Consider the following 20,302-nt stretch of genomic DNA (forward strand, 5'->3'; position numbering starts at 1 on the left):
GTGGATGACATTGAAAGCCATAGAACTGGGTGAGATCACCTATGGAGAATATCAATGCAAGAAGAGAAGAGGAAAGGAAAGAAGAGAGGCTAAGGACAAAAACCTTGATGTATTCTAATATGTACAACTCTGGGACATAGAACATGGATCCCTCAAAAACTCAGTTCCCTGAGCTGCAAAATGGGAATGTGTGTGGAAAAGTGCATGGGCCTTCATACAATGCTTTGCAAATGAAAGATAGTCCTTCTTTCTGCATCAAAATATAAGTAGTGTACTTTGAAACAACCTACTACCTTTATCCAGTCAACTGGAATGTTTTATAGCCAGCTGTTATAAAAATAAGTTGTGGTTTCGTTGTGTTTAACATAACTCTGCTTGTCTTTGCTTTGGTTTTCAGTATCAGTTTACGTGTTTGGGCATAGCCCATGAAACACCATATAAATGTAAAATTTGTTATTAAAAGTGTACATAAAACCTCCTTCATAGTTCTCTTGTTTTATGTAACAAATAACATCCCAAAACACCCTTGGGAAAAGGATTTGGAAGATAAACATCTAAAAGTAGAAAAAAATGTTGCCTTTTTTTTTTTTTTACATTGAGTGCTAGCCACCATATTAAATTTGTTCATGTATATCATGATAAAAATAATAAAAAGGAAAATGGCCAACATTTCTTAAACACCTACCATATATGGGACACTGTAATTATTTTATTTTATTTTTTTATTTTTTATTTTTTTGAGATGGAGTCTCGCTCTGTCGCCCGGCCTGGAGTGCAGTGGCCGGATCTCAGCTCACTGCAAGCTCCGCCTCCCGGGTTTGTGCCATTCTCCTGCCTCAGCCTCCCAAGTAGCTGGGACTACAGGCGCCAGCCACCTCGCCCGGCTAGCTTTTTGTGTTTTTTAGTAGAGACGGGGTTTCACCGTGTTAGCCAGGATGGTCTCGAACTCCTGACCTCATGATTCGCCCGTCTCGGCCTCCCAAAGTGCTGGGATTACAGGCTTGAGCCACCGCGCCTGGCCGACACTGTAATAATTATTATTATGTACATCATCTTTTTTGATTTTTTTCCAGCTATGGTAAGAGGAGGGTATTATTATATGCAGGTTACAGTGGGAGAAACTGAGGCCCAGAGATCTTGAGTAACTTTTCAAGCTATAAAGTATCAAAGCCGGTTTATAAATCCAGGTTAAATTGGCCCTGAAATGCATGCATTGAGCTTTCATTCTACTGTCTCATAGTTATGATCTCCATTGCTACTCTGTCATATCAGTTTCCTTTTTCTGCTGTAACACATTATCACAAACTTAGTGACTTAATACCAATTTGTTATCTTACAGTGCCGTAGTTCAGAAGTCAAAACATGTTTGTTACGGGCTAAAAGGAAGGTATCAGCCAGGCTGCATCCCTTCTGGAGGCTCTGGGAGAGAATCCATTCCTTGTCTTTTTCAGCTTTGAGGGCGTGCCCACATACCTTCCAACAATTATGTCACTCTGGCCTCATCACATCTCCCTCTCTGACTCCGGCCCTACTCCCTCTATTGGATAAGGATAACTGTGACTGCATTGAGTCCGCTGGGATGATCCAGGCTCCTCTCCCCATCTCAACATCCTTAACTTAGTCATATCTGCAAAGTCCCTTTTGCCATGGAAGGAAATATATTCACAAGTCCCCGGGATAGGATGTGACAATCTTTGGGGGAATGTCATTCTATCTACCACACTTACCTGACTTCTCTTCCATGTTCCCATCTTTCCCTTTAATGAGGAAATTGTGATAGAGCATTTGGGGTCTCCATGCAGTGGTGAGTCTCCTTTTGGGGTCTTTTCCCACCTGTATCTGTCAGACAGTGTTCTGGCCTGGGAAACATGGGCCCTAGGCAGCATGGGGTCCCTTGCCTCCCAGTGAACTGGTCACTGCCATTCATTTATCTTCTTTAGGTTGGGCACGAGGAATGTGGGGGAAATGGGTACCCTCCATTCTACAGGCTGGAGACTGGGTTGCTTCTATTTTCAAACAGCTCCTCCCATCCCCATGCCTTTTTCCCAAGGTCATAAGCCCTGAGTGGGAGAAGAAAGCTGAGAGGAGTCTGATGGGTGAACGGCAGCTTTCAGTGATGGCATTCAGCCCTTTGTGGTCTCTGACTTTTCCAGCCACAGCCCCCATTCCCAATAACATGGCCCAGCTCCAACCACAGCCAGCTCCTCACCAGCCCTGAACAGATCTTGCCCTTTCACTTATCACTGCATATGCATATTCACCTCCTGCTAGTGCCCTGGACTCCTTTGCTGGGTGAGAATTGACTTATCTTTGAAGATGGCCCACATATCACGTCCTTCAGAAAACCTAAGCTGATTCCCCTGGTCAGAGTTAATGGCACTGCCCTCTGGGCTCCCAGTCACTTTGCTCATACCCATTTTTAGACAGAAATGCTGCAGCTGCAAGTGCCTAAGCCCAACAGGAACTTACTGACTTATGTAGCTGACGTTCAGGAGTGGATCTTGCTTCAGGTATAGCTGGATCCAAGGTCTCAGCCAATTTTGTCAGCTTCCTGAGTTTCCTCTCTCCTTCTCTTTACATCTCCCTAGCTTTGTCCTTTTCCATATGCCCACCTTTTCCATCTTAGCTCTATCCTTTTCCATATGCCCACCTATGCAACTTGAGACAGTGACTGCCATCTGCACCTAATTCCAGTTTTACAAACCCAGTGGAAAACAAGGCCCTCTCTCCCTCACACAAATGCCAGTCCCAAGGAGGAATAATTTGCCCTGTTGTTCCCCTGCCCATCACTAACCACATCACTTTGGCCAGAGAGGATAACATTCTCTGTCATTGGCCACTGTGGGTCATAGATCCAACCTTGCATGGAGAAGACAGGTCACTTTGGGTCAGCTCCAGTGGAACCCATGGTGTTGGAGCGGGGATCCCCAAAGAGCCATGCTAAACAGACCAAAATCACAGTGTCTTTGTCTTCCACAGCTGGGGTGGCACTTACCATTTTGTATTTTCCTTTATCTGTTTAAACCATTAGCTACTAGTTATCATCACTTCAGTTCGGTAACTTGAATTCATACATTTCATTCATTCGACAAATATTGACCAAATGCCTACTGTGTGCTAGACTATACTGAGGGGCACGAAATTAGGCTGTGTCTTACTCCTCATGGCAACACTGTGGGCTGGGCATTTTCATTACCCCCACACAGGGACGGCATAGTGTTATGGGCTGAATGGTGTACCCCCAAATTCATGTGTCAAAATCCTAGCCTCTAGTGTCTCAGAATGTGACTGTATTTGAAAATAAAATCTTGGGCCGGGTGCAGTGGTTCATGCCTGTAATCCCAGCACTTTGGGAGACCGAGACAGGCGGATCACGAGGTCAGGAGATCAAGACCATCCTGGCTAACATGGTGAAACCCCATCTCTACTAAAAATACAAAAAAAATTAGCCGGGCATGGTAGCGGGTGCCTGTAGTCCCAGCTACTGGGGAGGTTGAGGCAGGAGAAAGGCATGAACCCGGGAGGCGGAGCTTGCAGTGAGCTGAGATCGCACCACTGCACTCCAGCCTGGGTGACCGAGCAAGACTCCGTCAAAAAAAAACAAAAAAAAAAACAAACAAAAAAAGAAAATAAAATCTTTACAGAGGTAATCAAGTCAACATGAGGTCTTTAAGGTGCGCCCTAATCCAGTATGACTGGTGTTCCTACAAAAAGGGGAAATTTGGACACAGAGACATGCATAAAGGAAGACAAGGTGAAGACGTCCATCTACAAGCCAAGGAGAGAGGCCTAGAGTAGATCCTTCCCTCACAGTCCTCAGAAGGAACCAACCTTGTGGACGCTTTGATATTAGACTCCCGACCTCCAAAACTGTGAGAGAAGAACTTTCAGTTGTTTAAGCCACCTAGTTTGTGGTACTTTGTTAGGGAAGCCCTAGCAAACTAATATACATGGATTTACCGTGTACTTGCCTATGTGCATTGCATGTGCACATACACACATACACACGTGCACACGCACACACACACATATTATTTCATTTTTTTAAAAAAGCCCCTAAAATATAAAATGATCATGAGTGCTTAGCAAATAAATCAACCAAATTTCATTTATAGTCATCACCACCCACCCCTGCTCTCCACCACTAGAATAAAAGGGCTTCATTAAAGGAAGTAAGAAAGAAAAACTTTCTTGTCTCTCACCTTCTACATAAAAGGTTTACTCAGGGGAAATCACCATTTGAAAGCCAGATTTATCTGGGTCTTACTTAGAAACAGCCTTACCAGAATGCAGAAGTGGAGCAAGAGAAGAGAAGAAAGACAGTCTTGAAGCCACATGTCTGCTGCTGCTCACAAGGGAGCCCGTTGGGAGAGCCAAGAGCTGAAGAGGCAGAGAGACCCATGAGGGTTGCCAACCATCTCGTTCTGCCTGAGATTAAGGGATTCCTGGGATCTGGAACTTTCAGTGCTAAAACTTGGATAGTCCTGGGCACACCAGGTGGCTGGTCTCCCTCCAGTCCTTTGCCCCACAGGGTGGCAGGCTCCAAGGAGAGGCTGTGGAGCGGACAGCCTGTGCTAGGACCCCAGCCCCTGCCTCCTGGCTGGTCAGACTATTCACCTGTCTGAGGCTCAGTTTCCTTAGGTTGAAGATGGGGATAATAAGAATAATACCCTGTAAAGGTGTTGAGAGGCGTGGCAGTAGCCCCTGGATGTTCCTGAGGTGAGCAGTTCTGGCTGAACTCAGACTCACGTGCTTTGCCTGCAAGCATCTTTCTGCATTTTGCTTTAGGGCTTTCTGTGCTGAAGCAGCTTGCTTGGCCAATGCAGAAAGCAGAGGCCAGGACAGCAGAAGAGTTAATGCCCCCAAGAGTAACCTTCTACCAATTAGGCTTAGAAGCAGTGAATCAGTGCTCAGACCTCTGTGAGGTTCGGGAACATTTCTTGGAGGCATTCTCCATGCTTCTCCAAGGCCCCACTGCAGCTGGCTTTGGGGTCTGGAGCAGCAATTTTGAGAAGCCCCCTTATATGAGCCTGACAGTCACCCACCTCATACTCCGGCTTCCTAGAATCACCCCTCAAGTAAATCCCCTGTATCCAAGCCCTTGTTGCAGGCTCAGGCTTCAGGGGAACCCAAACTTAGGATAATTAAAAGTCACAACCAGGTTTAGCAAATGTCAAGCAGGCATTTCAGAAATGTCCATTGTGGTTATTTGTCTAGGATTGAGAGTTCACACGGGTGCTGGGAAACCCTGTTTTTAAGGTGGGCCATCTCAGGGACCCAAGGGGTGTCAATACACTTTAGTAACGGCCCTAAGAAAGTGGATCAAGTCCACCGGTAGATGGATGTCACTTGGCTAAGCTGAAATTTGTTCAAAATGGAAAATGCCTGGAAGGGTTTGGAGTATTTCTTCAAGTTGGATGAAAGCGTTTCATCCTCCCAACTGTATAAAATTGTGGGTGCCTAAAATAATAACCATTTTCCCCCCATTGGTTTTTATGTCCTCAAAGCAAAGAGATAAAGGAACAAAAAACGTCTGTACAATAGCCAAACACAATGGTGTGATTTTTCCAAGGCATGAAAGGGTAGTTAGGGTACCTTCCCAATGCTCACTTAGTTTGTAAACAAATAGCTTTAGGCAAGCGACCTTGTCACAGAAATGTTTCTGAGATTTGCAAGGAGACAAGTCTCTTGACATGAACTAAAGCCTGAAGTACACAGGGAGATGAAAGTGACTGCGGGGTCTGGATTCAGAAGAAATGACAATGGTGTTCCACAGCATGCCATCTGAATATAAGCCATTTCCCATAAGGATTTCTGCCCACCATTTCTCCAGATACAGATCAAGAGTGTTTGAGATCCAAGGGCTGGAAGTGTGGCTTGACTCCTGTTAGGTATTGGTTGAAGGTGAGCTATGTCTAGGTTCTCTAAGGCTCTGGAATCACTAAGAGTCAAAAATCAAAAGTCAGCTCTAAAGGGGTTGCCAAGGACCCAGAGGGGTCTGAAGCACAGGGGAGTTACACAGGGCATCATCTACTTCAAGATATCTTGAAAAAGGCAAGGAAGAATGACAGAGGTGAGGAACTGGGATCCTTAAACGGCCCTTCTCAAACTTTCCTGTTGACTTGAATCCCCTGGGGCTCTTGTTAAGCTGTTGATTCTGATTCAGTGGGCCCAGGATTGGGCCTGAGATTCAGCATTTTCCATAAGTTCCCAGGTGATGTTGGTGGTTCACAGACTACACTTTGAGTAGCAAAGCTTTAAAGGCGGGGACTGTAAAACAGACATGAATAGCGAAGACATCAGAGCAGAAGTTTGGTACCCCGCTGGAAGCTTGCGAAAGTCTCTCCTCAAATCACCACTCTGGCTATGTGTGGGACAGAGATTGAGAAAGGCTGAGAGAGGAGATGAGGGAAGAAGGAAGAGAGGGGGAGGGAGAGGGAAAGAAGAGAGGCTGGGAAAGACCATATGTGACTACTTGTACTTCAGTGAAATCAGAGAACAGAGCTAATTTCTCCAGATACTACTATGATTTCTGTACTGAAAGATTCTTTAATTAAATAAACACATTCTTAAAGACCATTTCCTTCGTAAGCTGTCAGCACCCAGTCCTTGTTAGCAAGATAATCAGGGACTGTGAGTCCTGGAGGGGCCCCTAGAGATCATTTATCCAATTCTCCAATTTCCCCCACATTTAGGGCTTGAAAAGCAAACTGCAAAAGGATCAGACTACCGATGAAGGCCTTCCAAACGAAGCCATCTGGACAGGTGTCTCAACCTATCCATATTGGGGTATAAAAATCTGAGCCATTTCTACCTTTGCAATTGCTACTATGAACAGTGCAGCATGGACATCCACCCTCATCCCGTCCCTGCATCTCCAAGTGGTAAAGGATTCCTTCACTGATTCCTTAATCCTATTCTGTAACTTTCCACCTCTGCTGATCATTAACATGGTCTTACTTTGGATCTTAAGGCTCAGCTCTATTCATTTTAAAGCTCCAATCTCGTATTTGATTGAAAGCTTGTCTACTTTGTGCCAGGGAGGTGGCCCGAGAGGTGGTTCTCCCCACAAAGGCCCAGCCCTCGGGTGATGGGGAGAGAGACGGAAAACTGACTTCCTCTTCTCTTCTGCAGCCCAGGGCTGGCGTGGATGTCTCCTTTTTCTTTATCATCATTTCCAAGCTCTCTGTAGGGCAATTCCCAAAGGCTCATTCTTGGTGAAGCATATTTGTGGAACTTTTAAAATAGGCCCATAGACTCTTTAGTTTCCCTCTCCTTGAACATAAGCCAGGCTTAGTGATTCATTTCTAACAAACAGAATGTGGCAGAAGTTATGCAGTGTGGCTTCTGACTTAGGTTAGAAAATGTGATCCAAATTCCACCTGGCTCTGTCTCCTGGAGTATTTGCCTTTGGGACCAGCCACCATGCTGTGCAGAAGCCAAGCATGGAAAGGCCATGCCTAGGTATTTCAGGCAACAGCTCCAGCAAGTTCCCCCAAGGGCCAGCATTCACCACCAGACGTGGGAGTGAGAGGCCCCAGCCCTTGGAGCCACTCAAGCTGTTTATAAGTGATCAGGGAGGAGCTGTCTTGCTGAGAACTGCCCAATCTGCATACTCATAAGCAGAATGATGAGTTGTTTTGTTAAGCTACCAAGTATTGGCATGGTTTGGTACCCAGCATTAAATAACCACAACAAAAATGGTCGGTTCTTTGGAACACCCACTGGGGATCTCCCTGCTGCATAGAGCTTAGACACAGGTGATCTGGTCCAGGCTCAAGTAACTCTTCCCCCACCCTGGGTTCTGCTCTGGGCGATCAGCTTCATGACAGACTTTAGTAGCAAGGTCCCTGTGCCCAGAGGGTGGTGCTTCTGGTGGGAACAGCCTAGTTACCTTCACTGGTATCCGCTGACCCACGGAAGACTGACATACCCTTGCTAGGCCCCTAGGTGGGCCTGCAGGCAACCCCACCCCTCCTAGAGACACTGTCTCATTTTCTCCATCTCCTTCCTGCCCCTTTCTCCATTCCCAGGAGTTCCTGGACTAGAGTCTGACAGTTTTGGGCCAAAGAGACTATCACCATTCCCTGACATGCTCCACGTGCACCATCTTTTAAGAGGTGGGATATGCAAAGCGGAAAGGAGGTTGCTGCCCCACACGCTGCAGTCAGCCCACAAGGTTACGGCCCTTCTCTCTCTACCCAGCTTCTCTTCCATCCATGGGTGGGAATAGAGGGGGCTGATGGTATTGGAGATTCAGCCAAAATGTCACCACCCACAAACCCTGCAGTGAAGTGGCTGGTCCAGGCAGTTGGTGGTTCTCAGAATCTGGATTGAGGAACACTTAACACGATGGCTGCAACATGTCTTGTGCAGTTTGGGCACTGCCCAACTCCCAGGGTAGGAGTCTGCAACTTTTTACCATACTGGGTCAGAGAGTAAATATTTTGGACTTAACCCTGGAGGCGGAGCTTGCAGTGAGCCGAGATCGTGCCACTGTACTCCAGCCTGGGCGACGAGCGAGACTCTGTCTCAAATAAATAAATAAATAAATAATATATTTTGGACTTTTCAGACCACGTAAGATCTGCCTCAATTATACAACTGCTTTAGCAAGAAAGCAGCTATACACAATATATAAATGGATGAGTATAAATGTGTTTCAATAAAACTGTATTCACTAAAACAGACAGTGAGGAGATTTGGCCCCAGGATTATAGTGTGCCATCCTTCATTCTAGGGGATTCCATTCACAAAGCACAATGCACACAGTCTTAAGCTGTGGCTCTGCTTAGCACTGTGTGCTCTTTGGGCCTCAATTCTGGGAAAACAGGAACAATCCAGATGAGTGCCTTACACCATCCTGGAGGAGTGTTTTCAAGGAGGCAGTAGAATCCTCTGGGATGAGTCTAGAATCTTCCTTTCACCTTAGGGGAAACTTTTGGGCATTCTACTCTTTCATTCATGAAAAGAGTCATTTTGAGCAGGTGCTCTGTGTCAAGCATTGGGCCCAGTGCTGGGAATATAACGGAGAACAAGACGGACACAGTTCTGGTCTTTATGGAACCTGCAGAATTGTGGAGAAGAGAGACTTTGAATGAGTAATTACAAAAGGGGAGGCTCAGGGGCTATGGGAGCTCTTGTGGGGAAGCTAAGCCCATCTGAGGAGTCAGGAAATAGCTGTGGTCTAAAGTGTAGTCCCCAACACTTTTGGCACCAGGGACCAGTTTGTTTAAGACAATTTTTCCACAGACCAAGGTGGGAGGGATGGTTTTGGGATGATTAAAGCAGATCGCATTTATTGTGTACTTTATTTATATTATTATTACACTGCAATATATCATGAAATAATTATATAGCTCACCATGATGTAGAATCAGTGGGAGCCTGGAGTTTGTTTTCCTGCAACTAGATGGTCCCATCTGGGGGTGATAGGGTGATGGGAGACAGTGATAGATCATCAGGCATTAGATTCTTATAAGGAATGTGCAACCTAGATCCCTTATAAGCATGGTTCACCATAGGATTCACACTCCTATGAGAATCTAATGCCGCCACTGATCTGACAGGAGGCAGAGCTCAGATGGTAATGGGAGTGATGGGGAGTAGTTGTAAATACAGATGAAGCTTCACTCATTTGCTCAGTTCATCTCCTGCTGTGCAGCCCAGTTCCTAACAGACCACAGACCTAACAGGTCAGAGTTTGTGGACCCCAGTCTAAAGGATGAAAAGGAGGTAGCCAGGCAAACAGTGGAGGGACGTGTGTTGCAGGCAGAGGGGAGAGCATGTGCAAAGGGAGAGCACAGCACTGTGAGGGAGGGTGAGCTTGCGACCTCGTACTCCATGGCTAAGTCTCTCCTCACTCTACTTTTGATCTTTTGTAGATTGCCAAGATCAAGATCATAACCTGGAATCTTTCATCAAGCTGGTAAATCTGTACTGCTTGGTTGCATAGTTTAAAAACTTTTGAACTATTTGCCAATATTAGAAAGTCAAGATATCTCAAATAAAATCTGTATCTCTGGGTTCTCTTATTAAAAAAAAAAATCCTAGCACCTGGGTCCAATCTCTGCCCAGTGACAATTGGCTTGGGGCTGCTGGCAGCTGCCCCCTTAGATGGGACATCTTTTGTCCCAAGCCCCATCACTCCCAATTGTTTTATATCAGGTCTGATGCACTCATTTGCATTACTTCTCTGGCCAATGCAGACATTTGAATTTGTGACTTTCTGATCCAGGCAAATCTCATAATGCACAGAAATGGATTCAAGACAGTAGGAAAGGGGGATGTGACCACATTCTCCAAAAACAAATGTGCACTGTGGTAAAGATGAATTATGCTTTCCTGAAAAATCCAGTCACCAAATCGATTGAATTCCCCCAGGCATGCTCCTGAAATCCCAATGCAAGCTGGACACTGACAAAGGACATCTCTTTTCAGCCCCGTCATAGTCTGTTTTGTGTTGCTGTAACAGAACACCTGAGACTGGATGATTTATAAAGAAAAGAGTTTTATTTAGCTCACGGTTCTGGAGGCTGGGAAGTCCAAGAAGCATGGTGCCAGCATCTGGTTGGCTTTTGGTGAGGGCCTTGTGCTATGTTGTAACACAGCAGGGAAGCTGAAGGAGAAATGGTGTGCAAAAGAGAGCAAATACAAGAGTCAGCCTTGCTTTATAAAAATCCACTCTGGCAGTAACTAATTCAGTCCCTCCAGAGACAGACTGCATTAATCCCTTCATGTGAATGTACTTCTCATGCCCCAACACCTCTTAAAGGTCCCACCACCTCTCAACACCGTCATGTTTGGGACCAAGCCTCAGTGTCAGTTTTGTTGGGGACAAGTCATACTCAGGCCATAGCAGGCCTCTTGCAGAAACCCTGACAGTGTGTAAGGACAGCACAGAAAGGCTCCAGAGAAAGAGGGCTGAGCTAGCGATAGACTCCAAAGGAGGCTTTTGTTTTGTTTTTTTTTCCCCTCAGGCTCTTCTTCTCCAGAAAATCATTTCAGGGGATGAATTTTTCTCCAAGGAGGAGTTTTTCAAAGTATGTGCCAAAGAATACTAGATCTAAATGATACTGAAAGATGTTGCAGACACAAACAGCCTGAATATTGGAGAAAACAGGCATTTTAGGTCTGGTTCCCCAGTGGCTGACCCTGAGCTGAGGACTCGTGTGCAAAGGAAGAACTGATCCTGGGCAATGTCCCATAGAGGATGGCTTTAGGCTGGTCCCACAGGGGAACTATCAACTGTGAATGATGTCTCAGAGCTGGCCCACCTAGGACGACATATTGGTCACTAGTGGAGGTTGTCCCTAGGGGATGTAAATTTTAGAGCACTTTTATGCACGCAGAAAACAGGGTTGGGGCAGAAACAGAAACTAGAGATCTGTGTCTCTCTGAGTGGAGCCCTGCCATTGTCTGCTACCTCCAGCAATTCTAAAGGAATTACAAATTTGAAAGTGTTTTGTTTTTGTCTGCAGAACTTTTCAGAACTTTTAATGTGATCATTGCAATCTCTATGGAAAGGATAGCACATGTAGCAACTCCCCAACTCAACTGAGTATGAGGCTGTCTTTTTTCCAGAAAGCCTACAGATCTCAGTTTGGGGAACCCCTACTCTTAGGGTCCCATACGATGGAGAATTGAGAGCAGAAAAGGCTTTCTCGTGGCCTCAGCTAAACACTGCCCTGGGGTCTTTTGGAAGCCAAGAGGAACCCAGCCAGATTGGGCTCCAGACCTTACAGGGGCATTCCCAGCTCACCGCCACCTCTTGACCCCTGCCTCCAGGTGCTCAGTGTAAGCTGCCAACGGAACTGACACACAGTCTCACACCAACAGAGTTGGACTCTTCCAGGGCCCCCCAAGAGCTTCCCAAGCATGGCCCTTTTGAACTTATTCTCTCACAACTCCATTCTGAGCCTCCTGCACCCCCACCAGAGTTGCCTGCTCTCTCCCAAACTAAATATGTTTTTAAATATATTTTTCTTTTTCTTTTTTTTTTTTTAATGATTCTTCATCATTCAACGTGAACTAACTAAACATGCTTGTGAGCTAAATTTCTTATAAGAGATGGTGGCTTGGTTTTCTTGGTTGACTCTTGTAGTGTTTCTAATTTTTCAGGTTGATTTTTATCTTAACCTGCCAAACCAGGTTGGGAGCTCCTGATCACTGCCATCTACATTTCCTTTCTGACCAACATGGGTTGAGTGCAGGCATTTGGCCCAGCCAAGGAACTGAGGGATGAGCCAGTGAAAAGCCATGTGAGAAGAGCCCTTTGCTCTGTGAACGACAGCGTGAGCCATCTCTCAGATGCCTAGCCCCTGCGTGTTCTGTCTGAATTGTACACATCTTGAGATGAGCTGCATTTCTCCTTGCTTATGTGAGGCAGTTAATGGCACTCAAGAAATCATCCTGAGTTTAAAACTCATTCCAGAGAAAACACGGCTCTGACAGGGTGGCACCCTTGGGATAAGTCCACCCACCAATGTTTACCAAGGCCCTTCCATGTGCCAGTCACTAGAGCTGACTCAGATCGCCACTTCTGGAGTCCAGTCACTTTTTGCCTCTAACTCTTGCTGAGTGTGGACCTTGGTCAATGCACTTTTAGCCTGAACTTCAGTTTCTTCACCTGTAAAATGGGAACAATAAATAACTTTTACATCAAGGTGATATATGAATGAAACATACACTTAAGGCACTTAGCATTGTGCCTGAACCATAGTAAGTGCTTAATAGATGTCTCTCTCAATACAACAATACAATACAGTACAATACAATACAATACAATACTAATAAAGAGTAGATAGTGCAGTTCAGCCTTCACCCACTTGAAAATTGTCCTACGGCTAGTCCTGGGAAAAGTTACTTTGTGAACCCTTTCTTCTGCCTCTTGTTTTCTTCCACACTCCTCCTTCCCTCTCTCACTCCCTTCCACCTTCTTCCCTCCTTTATTCCCTTCCAATCTCCTAGCGTTCTCAGTGTGCTTATGAATCTCAGGGGGAGCTCTCTAAATGTAGATTCTTGGGCCCCAAACCCAGACATTTTGATTCAGTGTGTCTAGAGAGCAGCTCTGGGTCTATATTTTGAATAGACCACCTAGATACCTCTGTTGTGGGTGGTGCAGGGACTGGCATGTGCTGGTACATGTTTAACAAGGACTTGGGGCCTGGGAGTGGGCTGGCTTGTTTGTAGCATTTGCCAGTTTCCAGGGGTGTAAATACTCCCACTTCAATTTCAAGCTATCCATGCGATGTCACTGAGTGTCGAGCTGGGAAGAGATGTTCTGTAACACACCATTATGTTGTATTACAGATACAAAAGCATAGGTGAAAGGAATGAGAAATACAATAATTAGGAAATAAGTATTTTTAGTATAATTTATTTAATTGTAATTTTCTGTAATTTAGTATTTAATGTTGTGTTTCACAACTGGCTCACAAAATTCCTAAATACTTAACAATTAGCTCTTGAAAGTTGGTATAGGCAGGTGCCAGCACACCATGACAGGGCTGCTGCTTGAAGAACCCTGCCCATGAGAATTGAATGAACACTCTGTTCTCTCTCACCCTAGTGAAATGCACATACTTGCACATTTTTACTCAAATTCTTGGAGACTTTAAAAATAGCCCAAAGCTCAAGATGGATTTGGAGGACCCCCTGTTTCCCTGATTCCCTCCTGCACTGTGAGAGTGTCTTGAGGGCTGGTGGGAAGGATGATGGAAGGATCAATATTTTGGGGGAAAAGGAATTTTGCAGATCCTTCCCTTTTCCTCCTCCTGAAGCTCCACCACCTTTGCCCTGTGCCGCAAACTGATCAAGGGTGCCACTACTACAAGCTTAGAAAGCACCCCATCCCTGTCAAGCCCAAGCTCTTAATCTCCCACTGGAGCTGTGGGGCCACCCAGCTAGTGCTATCTTATTAGAGGCTGGTGACAGCCACAGGATTCAAGAGAGGAAACGGAGGTATCTTATCTGCCTTGCTTGTATCCGGCTGGAAGGCGAGCTGTTCTTTCTCAGTGAAGGGCAGAGTCTCGTGTCACTGCCCTTGGTTGGGAACAAGGGAGAACAAAGGTCATTGCCCTTTACAGACTCAAAGGCTTAGAGGGTCATGAAGCAGGCAAGGGCACTGGGACAAAGAAAGGCTCCATGCTTTAATCCTTAGCAAATTAAATCCCTGAAAGGTGGATACACCTATTATCCTCATTGAAGAAGAAACGGAGTCGGAAAATTAACTTGCCTCAGGTGGTGCAGTGAGACATCAGGATTTAAATAGAAGTCTGTCCAGTTCAAGGATCAAGCTCTTAATGCTTCTACTATTGCCCTTACTTAATCTTTCCAACAGCCCTTGTCCCCATTTTACAGATGAGAAGATGGGGATCATCACTGAAACTCTCAGAGCCCCAGGAGGGGCCAGTCAGAACTCTATGGGCCTCTCTCCAAAGCATAACACACCAGCAAAGGGCTGCATCCTTTATAAGACAGTGAATTTCTGTGGGGGCGGAAGGAAGAGACAGAGGAAGGGAGAGAGATAGGCAAGACGTGGGTCTAGAATAATCATTGTACACGAGAGGCGCAGGCGTGAACAGCACATGCGGACTGGCAGGCAGGCTCCTGCTTACGCTGAGGCTGGGGAAACTTGGAAGGGGAGGGAAGACAGCAGAGCAGTGATAGCTCCCAGCCGCAGCCGCCAAGCTCCCGGGATTTCTAGAGATGAGGTCATGGGGAACTGCTCTTTTGTTCTCACGACAACCAGGCCTACCCCCTTCCCACTCTCCAGCCCCAGTTGTACTAGGAATTGGGGGGGTGGGTAAGAATGTCAAACAGAGGCGGTGACAGTGGCTGCGGTTACCGTCACTGTCCTTCAATATTCAGATGGTACCCAGAGGTAACCATGGCAACCGGCCATGGGAGCAGTCGTTGAGGAAGATGTTTATCCCACCCAGTGGGTAGGGCTGAGGGATGGCCAGGCCACACCAGGGCACCCAGCCCCAAGGAGACAGCTCCGTGCCCACTGCAGCCTTGCTTGTAGGGGTTTTCACCTCTTACTCCAGGCTTCTGGGGGTGCAAATCCCCATTCTAACATGTGGGCAAAACTTGGCGAAGTTCTTAACTCCTCTGAGCCATGGACTCCTCATTTGTTCACAGTAAGCATGTGATGATGATGATGATGCCATGATTGTTATTATTCAAAGAATGAGCTGTAGGACTCATCAATGAATGAGTCAGATGGACCTGGCTAGGAACCTCTGTAACTGAGACAAGCAGCTTTCCTCTCTGGGTCCCAGTTCTTTATCTGTAAAAGGTGAACCCCACAGGCATTTTACATGACTGTCATGGTACCTGCACAGCTGAGGATGTGTCTTGGTTTGTGTTTCTGTGAAAACAGAACTGGAAATGGGGTTTGGGTGCAGGTAGTTTATTTGGGAGGTGATTCCCACAAGTGGGAGAATGGGAGAGTGATGTGGGGGCCATGGATAGGAAAAGCCAGTAATGAGCAGGTGACCACTGTGGGTACCTAGGGCGCATGCTCACTGCAGACCCCGGGGGAATTGTGTAGAACGTGCCTCTGGATTGTCCCACAAGGGATGGGGACATTGGGGGATTTAACAACTGCCATCCCACAATAGGAAGAGAGGCCAGTGCTTGGGTTAAGTAAGATACTGTCGCAGGTAAGTTCAGAGGTAGGCAAGGGAAGATGGTGTGGGGTGTGAGAGAAGCCACTACAAAAGGAAACACTGGGTCCTTTCCATAAAAGAGCATCTTGGTCTCCCTCGGCCTCCTGCTGCTTACACACATACACGCTTGCTTTCTAGAGGCCATTCCTGTTTCCATGAGACTAGTGCATTCATTTAACTTATTTATCTTTTTAAACTTTAGGTTCAAGGTACATGTGCAGGTTTGTTGTACAGGTAAATTGCGTGTCGCCGGGGTTTGGAGTACAGATTCTTTCATCACCCAGGTAATGTGCATGGTACTCAATAGGGATTTTCTATCCTCACCCTCCTCCCACCCTCCACCCTCAAGTAGGCCCTGGCATCTGTTGTTCCCTTCTTTGTGTCCATGTGTATTCAGCGTTTAGCTCCCACTCCTAAGCGAGAACGTGAGATATGTCAATTAATTCAGCCTCTATAGAAGGCAGTTTGGCAATTTCTCAAAGAACTTAAAACGGGAAACAGGTAATTGAATGGTCGATTATCATTTGACCCAGAAATCCTATGATTGGGTATATACCCAAGGGAATATAAATCGTTCTAACACAAAGACACATGTACACATATGCTCATCGTAGCATGATTTACACTAGCAAAGACATGGAATCAACCTGAATGCCCATCAAAAGTAGACTGGATAAAGAAAATGTGGTCTATAGACACCATGGAATACTGCACGGCCGTAAAAAAAGAAGGAAATCATGTCTTTTGCAGCAAGGTGGATGCAGCTGGAGGCCATTATCCTAAGTGAATTAATGCAGGAGCACAAAACCAAATACGGCATTGGCCTCCATCAGCCTTGATTATGAGGAACTTGTCTGCCTTTTGTATTAGCTTGAGCCCCTGGGCAAGTGCCTTGATGCCTCTACATTTCTGTTTGTTTGTCTGTAACAGGGAACAATAACAATACTTACCTCACAGGGCTGTGATGAGAATTAAATATGATAATGTGCAAATATGGGATCAGCAGAGTATTTCCATAAAGGGCCAGATGGTAACTATTTTAAGCTTTGTGAATGATCTCTGTTGCAACTACTCAACTCTGCCACTGTACCATGAAGGCAGCCATGACTATATGTAAATAAATGAATGGGTGTAGCTGAGTTCTAATAAAACTTTACTCACGAAAACAGGAAGCAGCCAGATTTGGCCCATGAGCCCTAGTTTGCTAATCTCTGGTATAAAGCCCAACACGCAGTACCTGGCACATAGTAGGTTGTCAGTGGAAGCAAGTCACAGTTATTATTGCCACAGCTTGGAAAGAGTACAAGCTGAAGGCTCTCCAGAGCTTAGTTAAGTTTCTACTTCTTCCCCTTCCATGCCACTTAACCATTCAAAGCATGAATCTGTGTCCTAGTCCTTGCTACTCAGAGCATGAAGGTTCATGTACCAGCAGCCTCATCAGACCTGTAAGTTTTTTAGAAATGTAGAATCTTAGGCCTCATCCCAAATCAACTGCATCAGAACCTGCATTTGAACAAGATCCCCAGATGATATCTGTGCACACGATAGCTGGAGAGACACTGTCCTCTTTCATCACCTGCCTGCTCTTCCCAATCAGACAGCACATTGCCTGGCCCAGACTTCGAGCCAGTTCCTCTGGGGTTGCTTATTACCCGACTCTTCTCTCCATCCACTCTAAGTCGCTTTTCACCTCCATCCCAGGCACACTTCACAACTGGAGGCCCAAAGCCCTATCTTTATTCAGTGTAATTCTCACATATAGTCTCCTGGATTCCACCCGCACAGATGTCCTCAGAGCCTCTGCTCAGATCTAATCACCCCACACCCTGCTCCTGAAATGGTCTCTCCATTCCAGCCACACAGGCAGCCATGCACCCAGGTGTCCCAGACAGTTTCCTTGTCTCTTCATTCTCCTCTCCTCCTTTCTCTTGCGCTTCCTCTACCCTAGGCACTCCCATGAAAAAATTTTCCAACTCAAGCATTGTATTAGTCCCTTCTTGCATTGCTATAAAGAAATGCCTGAGACCGGGCCATTCATGAAAAAAAGAGGTTTAAGTGGCTCACGGTTCTGCAGGCTGTGCAGGAAACATGATGCTGGCACCTGCTTGGTTTCTGGGAAAGCCACAGGAAACTTACAATTGTGGCCAGAAGGCAAAGGGGGAGCAGGCATGTCACATGGCCAGAGCAGAAGCAAGAGAAAGGGAGTGGGGACGTGCCACACACTTTTAAATGACCAGATCTCGTGAGAACTCATGATCGTGAGGACAGTACCTAAGGGATGGTTCTAAACCACTCATAAGAAATCTGCCCCCATGATTTAATCACTTCCCAGCAGGCCCCACCTCCAGCACTGGGGATTACATTTCAACATGGGATTTGGTCAGGGACACACATCCAAACTATATCAAGTATCCTGCCCGCCAGGGGATAACCCAGCCCCATGCTGCCCATTACTGCAGCCATTTACCACTGGTGGCTCATCTGAATTAAGATGTACTAAAAGTGTAAAATACACTCCAGACCATTTCAAATATTTAGTAAGGAAAAAGAATGTAAAATATTTGTTAATAATTTTGTGCAATCAATGACATGTTGAAATGGCATTTCAAATATACTAGGTAAAAACTGTAAAAAAATTTCACCTGTTTCTCTCTCCCTTTTTAATGTGGCTATTAGATAATTTAAAATTACACATGTGGCTTCCATTATAGTTGTATTGGACAGCACTGGTCTGGCAGGATACTGTGTGGATTAAGAATGCAGGTACCGGCCGGGCGCGGTGGCTCAAGCCTGTAATCCCAGCACTTTGGGAGGCCGAGACGGGCGGATCACGAGGTCAGGAGATCGAGACCATCCTGGCTAACACGGTGAAACCCCGTCTCTACTAAAAAAAATACAAAAAATTAGCCGGGCGAGATGGCAGGCGCCTGTAGTCCCAGCTACTTGGGAGGCTGAGGCGAGAGAATGGCGTAAACCCGGGAGGCGGAGCTTGCAGTGAGCTGAGATCCGGCCACCGCACTCCAGCCTGGGTGACAGAGCGAGACTCCGTCTCAACAACAACAAAAAAAAGAATGCAGGTACCAGAGTCCAACTGCCTATGTTCTGTTCATGAAATAATGATTGAGGCTTATTTAAAAGGTAAGGAAGGGTTTATTTAAGACTATCACAGTAGGGGGTACTGCAATAGGGGAGGGAGATGGGGATCAACTCTGAATACAGAAAGGACAGGTGGGGGATTATAGTCAGTGAGCAGAGTAAGGAGAGTCAGTGGATGAAAAATTGTGAAGAGGAGACACCCAGGGTTGGGGAATTCTTGCTAAACTGACTGAACAGGATTCTTGCTAAAAGCAGGTCAAGGACTTATACATTAAGGGTGGGAGATGAGGAAATTGATCAGATTTCAAGGGTGATCAGAGATCAAAGGTGAAGACATTTTTGCTAAACTGGCTTGGCATGATTTTTGCTGGGCAGGACTGGGGTCATATTTGAGGCCTAGTCGAACAGTCGGCTCAGAGGAGCCGAACTAAAGTTTGGGCGAGGAGAGAGTATTTGTCAATTCGAATCAAAGCTCTGCCACTGTCTGGCTGTGGGTTCTTGTTGAAACTGGACAACCGCTCTGTACTCAGTTTCCTTCTCTAGAAAATGGTGATCGTAAAAGTATGCGCTTGGAGTGTTGCTGTGAGGGTCACAGGAGATGATGATGTGGGCTAAGCTCTTGGCACCTTGCCTGGCATGTAATTATCACTCAATAAATGCAAGCATTTGTTATTCTTTCCATAAATATTTGGGAGGACTGATTCTGAAACCTCCAGGGATCCTGAATTGGGACCACTGGAAATGCTGACACAGATTCCTGGTTTTCTCCCACTTCATATGTCTTGTAAAGCTCCATGAGCACCCGGTGCCATTCTCCTACCACAAGTTGAAGGTTATTTCTATATCCTCTGAAACTTTCTCTTCAACCACATGACCATTTTTTGCCAAGAAACAGAACTTCCACCATGTCGTAAGTTCCACAAAGCTAAGGTGCTGGTGTTCCCCAGCCGTGAGACCCAGTTCCCCTCCATGGTTCCAGATGCACACCATCCAAATTCATGCTTCATTCAAATGGTGCATGACTGTGGATCATGGACCTCTGGGTCATTCACAAATCCTGGAACTTCAGAGGTAATTTGTGAAGGCCAAGGTCAGCCCACTTAAAACAGTTCTCTCTCTTTCTGTCCCAATTTGAAATTCTTACTGACCCCAGAGTGAGCAAACTGCAAGGAAACATTTGTTGTGAGAAGACATGGCAGGCCAGGACCATTGGCCAAAGCTGGGCCATTCAACATGTGTCATTGTTGGAAATGGGACAGACAGTCTAATTCTCTAGTGAGGAGATTTAGAATTCTCTGGAGATCGGAGAAATTCATTTCTTTGCCAGTAATCTAACTCAAAAAGCTAGAAAGGCCTTAAAAGTGCATCATGACAGAGACAGCTGAGTCTGACACCCAGCCCTGCATGGGTAAAGTCAGCTCCATTTATTGGACCTATATGTAAATTTTGGTAAATAGTCAGGCTCTTATCTTTAAGGAAGTGTTTTTCTGAGAGACTCTTTGCCCAGCAGAGACCTCGGGGAAACCAAAGAT

The sequence above is a fragment of the Trachypithecus francoisi genome, unplaced genomic scaffold (assembly GCF_009764315.1).
Source record: "Trachypithecus francoisi isolate TF-2019V2 unplaced genomic scaffold, Tfra_2.0 Lachesis_group0, whole genome shotgun sequence".
Taxonomy (NCBI): Eukaryota; Metazoa; Chordata; class Mammalia; order Primates; family Cercopithecidae; genus Trachypithecus; species Trachypithecus francoisi.